Source organism: Cebus imitator, unplaced genomic scaffold, assembly GCF_001604975.1.
Source record: "Cebus imitator isolate Cc_AM_T3 unplaced genomic scaffold, Cebus_imitator-1.0 Scaffold106, whole genome shotgun sequence".
Lineage (NCBI taxonomy): Eukaryota > Metazoa > Chordata > Mammalia > Primates > Cebidae > Cebus > Cebus imitator.
The window spans coordinates 3651444-3662932 of NW_016107421.1; positions in this window are offsets into that span (position 1 = coordinate 3651444).

The window sequence follows — 11489 nt, forward strand, 5'->3', positions numbered from 1 at the left end:
GTTATTTTCTCTGCTGCCGTGGTGGTGAGGTTTTGGAAAGGGAAGCCAGCGTTTGCTGTTATGGGTCATATTCTGGGTATGAAACTTTCCTTGTTCAAATGGGCATCTCCTGAGTGGACCCCGACTGAGGGGAGGACAGACAAGCAACACAGCTGGTCCGTGTTTACCAGGAAGCGGAGGCAGGCTGCCTCGCGGGGTCACCTTCTCTGCAGTCCGGGCCTCCTCGCCATCGCCCGCCAGGGCTGCTGCCTTCATCTGGTCCCTCTCGTGTCTCCTTGTCAGTTTGCCTCTGCCGTCGTCTTGTCCATCCAACTCACCCTTCCTGAGAAGGCTAGAGCAGTTCTCCCGAAAGTGCAGCTCCTGCGGCTTCGGCGTGCCCTGCCCCGCCAGCCGGCACCCGGTCACCACTCCTCTCATGCGTCGCAGACTTGGTGAAGCCAGCTGTTAAGCCTCAGTCAACACCCCAGAGTATGGCCAGCAGTGCACACGTGACATCTTTAAACATCAAGATCGTGTTTCTGACCTGCAGTGGAGAAAGCGAGAAAGGATAAGGAAGCACTTCCTTTAGGAATAGCAACTACACAACGACAAAAATGACCAGGTTCCAGAGAGGACAGCTTGACATTTTGGGTGATTTTATGTGTGTGTATGTGTGGGTGTGATGTGTTGTGTGTATGGGTGTTGCATGTGGAGTGTGTATATGTGCTTGTGTGTGTTGCATGTGTATTGTGTGTATATGTGTTAGTATGGGGTGTGCTGTGTGTGGGATGTATGCATACATGTACATGGGGTATGTGTATGTTGTGTTTTGTGTGAGGTGTGTGTATATGTGTGTGAATGGGATGTGTGTAGTTTGTGTGTGTTGTGCTGTGTGTGGGGTGTGTGTATATGTGCATATGTGTGTATGGAGTGTGTGTGTTGTGTTCTGTGTGGGGTGTATGTGTGTGTGTGCAGTGTGTTGTGTTGGGTATATGTATTGTGTTGTGTGTGGTGTGTATGTGTGTGTGCAGCCTGTTGTGTGTGGGTGTGTGTATTGTGTGTGTGGTGTGTATATGTATGTGTGTGTGCAGTGTGTTGTGTGTGGATGTGTGCATTGTGTGCGGTGTGTGTATGTATGTGCATGTGCAGTGTGTTATGTGTGTATTGTGTGTGGTATGTATATGGATGTGCGTGTGCAGTGGGTTGTATGTGTATCGTGTATGGTGTGTATATGTATGTGTGTGTGCAGTGTGTTGTGTGTGGATGTGTGTATTGTGTGTCGTGTGTATATGTATGTGTGTGTACTTAGCATGTTTTTGTGTGCATGTGCTTGTGTGTGCATGTAACACACATGTGTCAAGCAGTTGGCATGCAACTTTTTGGAGGTAACACACTGTTAAGTTGCAAGGATCACTGCTGCACTTTTGCCAGTGAAGTGTGGAGTACTGCTGTGTCCTGATGTCCTGGCTGTGGTGCTGAGAGTAAGCCCTGAGTCTGTGGGGCAATCTTGGCTCACTGAAACCTCCGCCTCCTGGGTTCAAGCGATTCTCCTGCCTTAGCCTCCTGAGTAGATGGGATTACAGGTGGGGACCACCAGGCCCGGCTAATTTTTGTATTTTTAGTAGAGACGGGGTTTTGCCATGTTGACCAGGCTGGTGTTGAACTCCTGACCTCAGGTGAACCACCCGCCTTGGCCTCCCAGAGTGCTTGGATTACAGGCATGAGCCACCACCGCACCCGGCCCAGTAACGGGTGTTTAAAGTTGCTTTTCAGGAACTGGGGGGCAGCTCTTGTCCAGTTCAAGCCAGTTGAGCCCACCAGCCCTTCAGCTGGGCCTGCTAGGGTACCAGAAGAGTGACCTTTTGATATCAGAGGGCCAAGACCTCAGCCCTTCCATCATGTGCCCATGGCCATTTTCTGTACATCTCATATGAAGAACCATGTGGCTTGTTTCCACTTGTGCAGATACCCCAATTATCTCACCTTTCCGACCTGCCAGTTACCTTTCCTCACACTTGAGACCACCTGCTTTCTATCCCATAAATATCCTGAGCTCTATTTTCCTGGAGGCAGATTTGAGGTTTGTTCCCCCATCTCCTCGCATGGCAGTCTTGTGAACAAAATCTTTCCTCTTTTGCAAAACCCATCACTGCAGTGACCGGCTTGCTGTGTGCAGGCAGAACGTACCTAGCCAGTAACAGGTGCAGGCCAACATTACTTTACAGAGAATAAACAGATGTGGCAAGGGCAGGTGACTTGCTTGAGTCTGCTGGTGACAGTGTTAGGGTTGTTCTTAGAGTAAGGGGTTTCTGTTGAGTTAAACTCCTAGCAGCACTCCCTGAGAAAGAGTGCTTTGTAGACAAATTTGTGGAAGAAGTGCTGCATTGCATTGTGGGAAATTCCCAATACATCCTGGGTACATCTCAAGCTCTGAGGAGCCCTAGAATAACGAAAGCCATTTAGTTTCCTTGACCATGGAGCCCTTCCCTTGTAGAGCATTCCAGCTGGCCCACAGAGCTAGGGTAGCCTGTTGTGCTAATATTGAACATGGCAGGGTTTCCAAGGCAGCAAGGAGACCCAACTGGGAAGGTTTTGAAACAAAAGAGATCTCCCAGGGCCTACCTGTGGTGTACCCTTGGTGTGGGAGCTCTGGGCTGAGCCCCACAATGCACACCTTTAAAAACTTTCCAGGTGACTCTGATTATCATTCAGGTTAGAATGAGAACTCAGGTTCCACGAAGTCTAAGAGTTGAGTTTGGTTTTTCTTTTTAAGTCTGAGTTTCCCAGAGGAAAACCGAGTAGAGAGGTCGATAATGGTGCAAATCCATCTTAGATCTACCCTGTAGGGTGAACATCTTGGGAAACGCGATCTCAAAAGAGACCCTGATAGAGCATGCCTTTCAAGGGTTGTAAAAAATGGCTTTAGGGAAAGTCACGTGACAACAGTGGCTTGCATTGAGTGCAGCGGAAAACATTTGCTCCAGAGGCACCTCACCTGTACTGTTAAATAAGTAGGTCTTTTGGTGGGGGTGGAGGGAAGACGGGGAGGAAATGGTTTCTTCTGTGAATGTGTATTTATCCCTGGCTTGGGTGGTATCCAGGCAAATGATTATCGTGCATGTCTACCCATCCCAAGAAATGTGTTCAACATAACATGGAAAAATTAAGTCATAGGAGACATATGAGATGTGTGTGAACCAATTTAAAACCACTTTAGGAAGAGCCTGAGGTCATGGATTACAACTGATCTGCAAGGTACCTTTTAGTGATGGAGAGGCAATTAGGCCTGTACAACTGGCTCCACTAAGGCGAGCCAGAGCAGGAAGAATTTCCATGTGAACGGGAAGCTCGGCTGCCTCCGATCTGACACGATGAAGCCATTACTTAGGCAGAGGGACCGAAAGAAAATGGGATGTCCAACACTTGTGGAACCTGATTGCAATGAGTGACTGTCCACAGCATCTTGGAGACTTGGGCCCTGCCATAAATGCCCAGGAGGTGAGCCAGACTGGGATCCGAAGGACTTAGGAATCTTGTGGCAGCTAAGCTTGGCTACAGAAAAGAATCTGAAAATCAGTTGAATAAGTGACGTTTAAGTGACCATATCTCATCCTCAAGTTAAGGTACAAGTTAAAGGGTCTCAATATCTTACTTAGCTCACTGAGCATTTCCTTGCATGGAAGACTCAGAGTTTCCTAAGAATGATTTGCATATGCACATTACTTTTTACCTGTCTACCCCACTACCAAGGTACCTAGAGGAGGTGGAGAGAAAGGGCTGATCTTGGAGGTCTTCAGTGAAACAAATAATGTGCAAAAGAATGACAAAGAACTGGAGCTTTGGGTTCAGGTCAGTCTGGGTTTTAGTTCTTGCTCCCCTCTGTATGACTTTGGGGTTGTTTAAACCTAAGAGCTTCGGTTTCCGTATCTGAAATAACCTGGGGATAGTGAGCTATCTTCTTCATGGGCTGGATTAAATCAAATTGTGTGTGTAAAGCATATGGCATAGTGCCTGGTAACCTTGTGCACTCAAGGTAGGATAATGCTTACCAGCAGATGCTTAGAAGTTATTTTTCTCTCTGGGCTCTGTAGCACTTTGATTTGCCTTCTTTTACCACACCTCTTTCCAACTAGGGTGAGCCTGAACTGAAACGGATTATTCCTGTACACCCAGTTTTTAGCACCACGCCGGCTCTTTGCCAATTGCTCAACGCATAGTTGTTGAATGAATCAATAAATGAATGAGCAAAAGTCAGAGCTTCTAACTCTAAGCCCTAAGCTCTTTGCATTGCCTTGTGCCACTTTTAGAGTTAATGCAGAGATAGCAAACACTGTGAAAGCTGGAACATGATTGATTTAAACTGATTAAACAATTGTCTCACACTCCATCGTCCATAGATACATTCAGAAATTATCACAGAGAGAGAGTTAGAGTCCACCAACACTCATCTCATCAGGAGACATCCTCAGAATCGGTCATCCCATGGCGTCAAATCGTTTCCTGCTCAGAGCCCTGAAAACTGAGCTAGTGAATAGTATATGGATTTTCTTTTTTTTTGTGAAAGAAAAAGAAATATCTATGGGCTTTGACTTATAAAGTGGGATCAGACCCACAAAGTGAAAATAAACAAAAATGAGAAAGTGAGTGTATTCTTGGTACAAAAGCAGGTGCTTCTGGCAGTCTTGGCTTGAGCTCTGGGTATTTTGAAGATCCAGAAATGCCACCAGAGTGGCCCCATGGACAAGGCTGATTGGGAGTCCTTTATGGGAACCCCAGACTGGCTGGTTCTGAAGTCACCACCCCGACCCGGGCTGACTCCAGAAAAAGAAATTGGTCTATGCAGACTCCACGTCAGGAAACCAGTGGGTATTCGGAGACAGTCAGCCCAGCTGCCAAGGGTAAAACATAGCCCTGCCAGAAATCCAAATCCAATTTACTAAAGAATTTTCTCCTTTCTTCCCCCTTTTTCAAGTTACAGGTTTGGGCATCAGTCCTTGAGTTGTTGGTTTTAAGAGTAGATACAACTGATGAAATATAGATTTATTTTACAGAATCCTCCAATGCCAGAAGTCAACCAAAGGCCAATTAAGTTGCATGCCAGGAGTGATGTCTGAGAGTAGGAAATAGAACCTTTGGTGTTCCACTCGAAATGAATGAGAGATGAGAAGTAGGTTTAAAACTGAGCAAATCACACCAGCTTTTCAACTTTGAAACTCACTTTTCCCCTCCTTGCCTTCCGATAGCTAGATTTGGTCTTAAAAGATTACCCTAAGGTTGTTAAACTGACAATTCATTCTTTTTTCCTGACACTGCATATAAATAACATGGGTTGCCATATAGGTAGAAAGTTACTCTTAGAAGTTGGATTTCTGGGATAAAGATAAGGTTGTCTAGAACGGCTGGAAAAAACAAACCATGTGGCTTGTTTTTGGTGTTAAATCCTGGAATATCTGAAACGAGGTACTGTTTTTAGGGGAGGTCAGAGGGCTTTGTGAAGATCCTTTATTGGGGAGGCCAAGCTTGCTGCTGTAGTTCTAATCTCAAAGCATTGCTTTGCTTTCAAAGATGGTCATTTCTATCATAAGCTCTTCTCTTACATCCAGTGCCTGCTTTTGGTTACTTGATCTAGTAAATGCCCATATATTTGCATACTGAGCAGTGTTTTGTTGGGTTCTCTTTGGTTAGTGTCTCATTCCATCATATTCCAAGAGAAGTGTTCCTTGGGGAGGTACCTTCAGAACCCCCATATCTCCAGGTTCTAGCACAGGACCTATGCCTTTCAACACAGTGGGATTAACAGAGTCTCTTTCACCTAATAAGCAATTGAATGGATGCAGGGAGATGGCTGCTCTTTTTGTTAACCCCTCCCTTAATTAGGAAACACAGACACAGTGGACCCATTAGGGTTTTAATTCAACTGCAAGAAGCTGTCCAGCCTGAGAAGATAAGGACCACTGGGGTTTGTTCTGGCTTTGAGCTCCCGATGAAGTGTGTGTCATTCCATTTTGGGAGCTGTTTCTCAGATGTTCCTGGGTGCAGGGTGGACCACGGGACCCATCCTCAGTGGATTCCCCCATTTTGGATCTGCACTGCCAGGATCTCGCTAAGCCCAGACTTTCATTCTGGACTTCCCTGGGATGGACTTCCCAGAGAATGGACTGGTTCTGGAAACAAGGACTGCCAGCCCCAGGAAGCTGGCTCCTCTGCCTGCCAACTGCAGCCTGCTTCTCTCTCTAGCATATTCTGGTGCAGAGTTGGTGACAGGGTTTGGGAACCACACATACATAGATTAAAATTCTTGCTCTGCACAAGTGACCCGGCTTCTCAGACAGAGGCTTGATTCTCTCTGCTAGAACATGGACCCCATACAAGTCTGTGTCTCCAAAGGAGCTCTGCAAATTCGTGGAGATGGCCCTATAAGCCCCCTCCACTGCTGTGCACGATGTGCTTGTCCCATTAGCTCTGGTTACCCTGTCCTTGCTGGTCTGCCTTTTTGGTTTTTAGCCTTGCTCTGTTGTTTAACTTTATGGTGAAAGGAGGATTGAGAACATGTATGAGAAAGCTTTTGACATACAGGTGAATGCCTGGTGCCCCTCACTGGCACCTACATACAGGAGGGTCTGGGAAATGGACCAATTGATAAGCTCAATTTCACCACTGGCAAACATGGCCAATTTAACTTCATCTGGAAAGCCCATTGCATTGCAATCTTCTTGGTTATCTTAAAGAATCCTCTGTGTCGTCAGTCGTTAATTTTTAATTTTCTTAATTGATTTTTATTTTAAGTGTCAGGATACCTGGGCAGGATATGCAGGCTTGTTACACAGGTAAATGTGTGCCATGGTGGTTTGCTGCTCCTATCAACCCATCACTTAGGTATTAAGCCCAGCATGCATTAGCTATTTATCCTGATGCTCTCCTTCCCCCCAGCCCCTGCCCCTGCAGGTCCCAGTGTGTGTTGTTCCCCTCCTTGTGTCCATGTGTTCTCATTGTTCAGCCCCTACTTATAAGCAAGAACATGCAAGCTGTCACTCTTTCAATATAGATTTTTCAGAGGTCTTTATTCTTACATTCCAAAAGTGAAGTTCTTTCCTATTTTAATAGTTCTCTGTGATTTGTTTCTAAAACCACACCCTGTGGTTACATGCATACTGTCTGAGGAATTCACATATTTCTAAAAATTAGTAAAAGTGGGGAAAATAAATAGCAAGTTTACAGTTCCACCTACGGTGACAGCTTGCATAACCCTCTGTCTTAGCTAGGGGCCTGTGTAAGTGATGATGAGTCACCATTCCCTAAAGTAACTTAACTCAGGATTGCTGGAATAGTATGATGGCAAAGAGATAAGGTTCCAGTTCGTTTTACTGGTCCCTGAGGGCTTCCTGGAGTAGGTGGAATTCCTGTAGGATCAGAATCAGAATCTACTCATATGCTCACCCGAGCAGCTTTTTGGCCTGATTGTCCCTGGACACCAGCCTGTCCACCACTTGTCCAGCAAGCTTGGGGATGGCTGAGAAGAGACGGGAAGATTGGGAACCAAGTCGCTCTCAGAACGCCTGGACAGGGAAGAGTGTGGATGTCATTTGTGGGTTCTCCGGTCTTTACTACACTTTTCACATAAAAAGAGATGGGGGAGGGCAGCGGAGGCAACAAACTGGAGACTGTGTCCTCCTCCTCTTACGTCTTAGGGTCCTCATGCGGTGGCCAGGACACGGGCACACCCACACACATTGCTGAATTTAGGAAGGAATGAATGAGTCCTGTGCTCTTTGTGGTAACAAAGAAACTTCACTCATTCAGAATCAGCTGATTGTTTTACGCATGTCAGCGAAACTCCCATAATTTGGCGGAGACTTACCACGTCTGTTCTCAGGGCAGGCTGGGTTTTTGAAAGCAACTATCTGCAGGTTCCTTTAATGAAACCCAAACAACATAAATCGTGCCAAGACACACAAATGACAGCCCTAGGGAAGTGAGGCTCCTCTCTAATTACCTGCAGGAGCAGGGGGTGGGGGTGAGCACTGAGTGTGGATAGATACGTAAACAGTATCCGTCATCTCAGCAGACCCTGCGTTGTCATGGTGCGCCCTCCCACACCCTAGGAGTGAAGCAACATTGCTTCCAATGGGCAATGGAAAACTTCCAAACCAGCCTCTGCCTGGTTCTCCCGACTGTCACTTCTACTTCCAGTACCTGGCATGTACCGTTCAGAAGAAGAGGTAAACACGAAATATTATTTTGAATGATTCTTTTCCACTGAGAGCAAAACTCACAAGCCAAAGCTACTTTTGTTTGTCTAGCTTTATAGCTCATGAAGGACTTTGTCTATGCTACCAAATACTCTGTATAGAATGACTCTATTAATCATGAAACCCTGCTCTCCATGCTGATGTTGTAATGAATTTTTACCCACAGGAGCCAAAGTGGGCTTTGGATGTTGCTTTAGTAAGAGAAACCTCACGTGATGTTTGGCTAGAGAGAGCTATGGCTGTTTTGGTCACCTGTGTATGGGTTGACCAACTTGTTCCCCTCTGAAAGCATCGTCTGGGAATACTCATTTTACTGAGATAACACTCAGACTTCAAGAGGTAAGGCCAGCTTCGTAGATTTTGAAACAAAGTTGTTTTTCAAAATCCCCAAGGGACATCTTAACCACTCCTTTAAAATAAAAATGCTTACTTCTGAAATGGTAATATTTAATAAACTTTCTCTGAATGACTTTGTCAATTAGATTTGAATAAATGGAAAAAAAAATAGAGCACTAAGGGATTGTGTATGAAAAACTCACAGATCAGTAGTTGGCCTGGATGGGTTTCCCCTGTGACATAGCTGCTGAGCTGGAATGGTGAGGACATAGAACCATGAGAGCACGGACCCAACAGGGCGTGGAACCAGTAGGACCCAGACCCCGTGGTCCCTGTGACTGGCAGTCCCAAGCTGGCACTGGCAGAGCCCACAGGCAGCCTAAACAAAGAGTTAACACATATTTTTTGGTCAATACAAGAAAAATATTGTACAAGGTAGGTTTTTATGAACCCTGTTAATTTTATTGAGAAACACGTGACAGGCCACCTGGTCCCCCGACAGTCGGAGATTTACAATAACTGGTGGTTGGCCTTGGGAGGCAGAGCAGCACTTTGCACGGTGTGAACTACAGTTCAACCCCGTGGCTGGGTTTCTAGCACTTTCTTAAAGGGATGGCACCATTCGATCTAATTTTTACCGGTATGTGGGCATTTCCATTGCTGGCACAAATGCAGGTATGCCAACATTTGTCTTTCCTCTATACTTAGAATTCTTCTGTGTGGCTGTTGACAAGACAATTCCTTTTGCAAAAGCTTCTTCTTGCATCTGCATGTATACTGATGGTGGAAGTTTTATGGAACTTTGAGGAGTTTAAAATATTTTTGTTTTGTTCTTGGCGTAAGGTGTTCAAGAGATGACATTGCACAGTGTCACAGAGAGGACTGAATTGAGAGTTGGGAGGTCTAGGCGGGGCACCTCTGCCTGGAGGCCGGGGAAGCAATCCCAGCTTGCTTTTCTGTTACATGTGTGGGGAGCACGGCTCCCCATCCATGGATATCCAGAATCCATAGGAGGGAAGCCTCATGGGCATGGAGGCAAACTACCAAGTTTCAAAAAATGTATTTGTCATTAAAAAAAAAAAAAACAAAAAAACTAGCAAAGAATTCAGTGGATGATGCAAGTGTGATTGAATATTTTCCTCCAGACATGTAATTCCTTTAGGGACTCTTTTATGGAATATCTCTACCTTAATAAGCCCCAGGAGAGAGCAAATGGCTTGTTACTGAGTTTAATTAATCAAAAGGCATCTTATCCCCCCTAAGGGATTCCTTTAAAATGTCAGAAGATGGATCCAGTCATACTTTAAAACACCATGAAAATATCATGTCTGCAACGTCTCTAGGACAGACCTCTTCAGCACATCTGGGAGGTGTTAAATATTTCAGAAGGCTGCTCACTCATCCTAGGAGCACAAGGTACTTGGAGGGCGCTGTGACCTCTGTCAATGGAGAAGAGGGCTGACCTGTTAGAAACTAATGCACACTTTAGGGCTCACACCTCAGCATCACTTGCACCCTTAAACATGCCCATGGCATTCATTACCCAGCAACTCCAAGGCAAGTGGCCAATTACCCGCTTGCATCATTAAGTTTGTAATGACTTCAGACTGTCCCTTGGCCTGGCTAAGCCTTATGTTTTCCTGCCTCCAGCCCTGCTGGTCCCAGCCACCTGAGGTGCTCCCCGGCGCACACTCACCTCACTTTTCCTCACTTTTCCTCGCCGTCTGTATTGCATGCCGTGTCCAGTATGGTAGCCAAGCACCACTTGTGGTTATTTAAATTTAAATTCATTTTAAAAATTCAGTTGTCCAGTTGTTCCAGCCAGGATTGAAGTGTGGTTGGGGGCCGTCCCATCGGGCAGTACAAATCATGTTGCATTTCCTTCCTTGCAAAAGGTCTAGTGGATGGTGCTGGGAAGCCCCAGCCCTGGGTTACACAAGCAGCTCCTACCCCCTTCTGATTCCAGGCTGGCTGCTGCTGGAGAAAAGCATGTGACTGTGTAGACTGGTGTCAATCAAGTGGGTGGCTTTTCATCTGGGCAGAGCCCCTAGGCACTGAGCGACCGCATCCTTCTTCAATAACCTCCTCCCTTTCCTGCCTAGCATTCCCCTGGCTCCTCAAGCTCCCACTCCAGTCCCCACCCGCTAACTCAAACCCTACCTCTGAATGCAGACGACCTTGGAGAAAGCGGATGGGCTTGCCCTGGGCTTTCTTCCATCATCCCCACCACACACCTCGTCTCCCTTTCTCTTCTCAGGAAGCCTTCCCCTCCTGCCGTTCCTGCCCTGTCAGGCACTGCATCCTTCCCTCTTCTATCTAAACACGCTGGTCAGCCTGTGTACCCCACCCCTCTCAATTTCCTGCTGTAACAAAGTACCCCAAATGGTACTTTCAAACAATAGAAATTGATTGTCTCAAAGTTCTAGAGGCTGGAAATCCAAAGTCAAGGAGCCAGCAGGCCGTGCTTGCGCTGGAGGCACTGGGAGCATCTGCTGCAGGCCTTTCTCTGGGTCCCTGGTGTTGCTGGTCATCATTGGTGCTCCTTGGCTGGCCAAGGATGCATCGCTCCCACCCTGGTCTTCACAGAGCTTCACGCTGTGTGTCTGTCCTCACATGGACATCATCTTGTAAGAGCACCAGTCAAACTGATGAGAGGCCATCTTCCTCCAGTTTGACCTCATCTTAACTAATTACACCTACAACAGTCCTATTTCCAAATACGGTCATGTTCTGGGGTACCAGTGATTAGGACGTCAACACAGCTTTTTTGAGAGAAGATGGAATTCAACCCATAGCTCCCCGCAAATGCTTTATTCACTCTGCTCTGTGTCCTGGGGTGTGACGCTACGGCCTGACCTCTTTGCTGTGCTCTCGTGCCTTGGCCTCAGTTGAAATTCCTGTAGGAGTTTCCAGGAGACCAGAAGG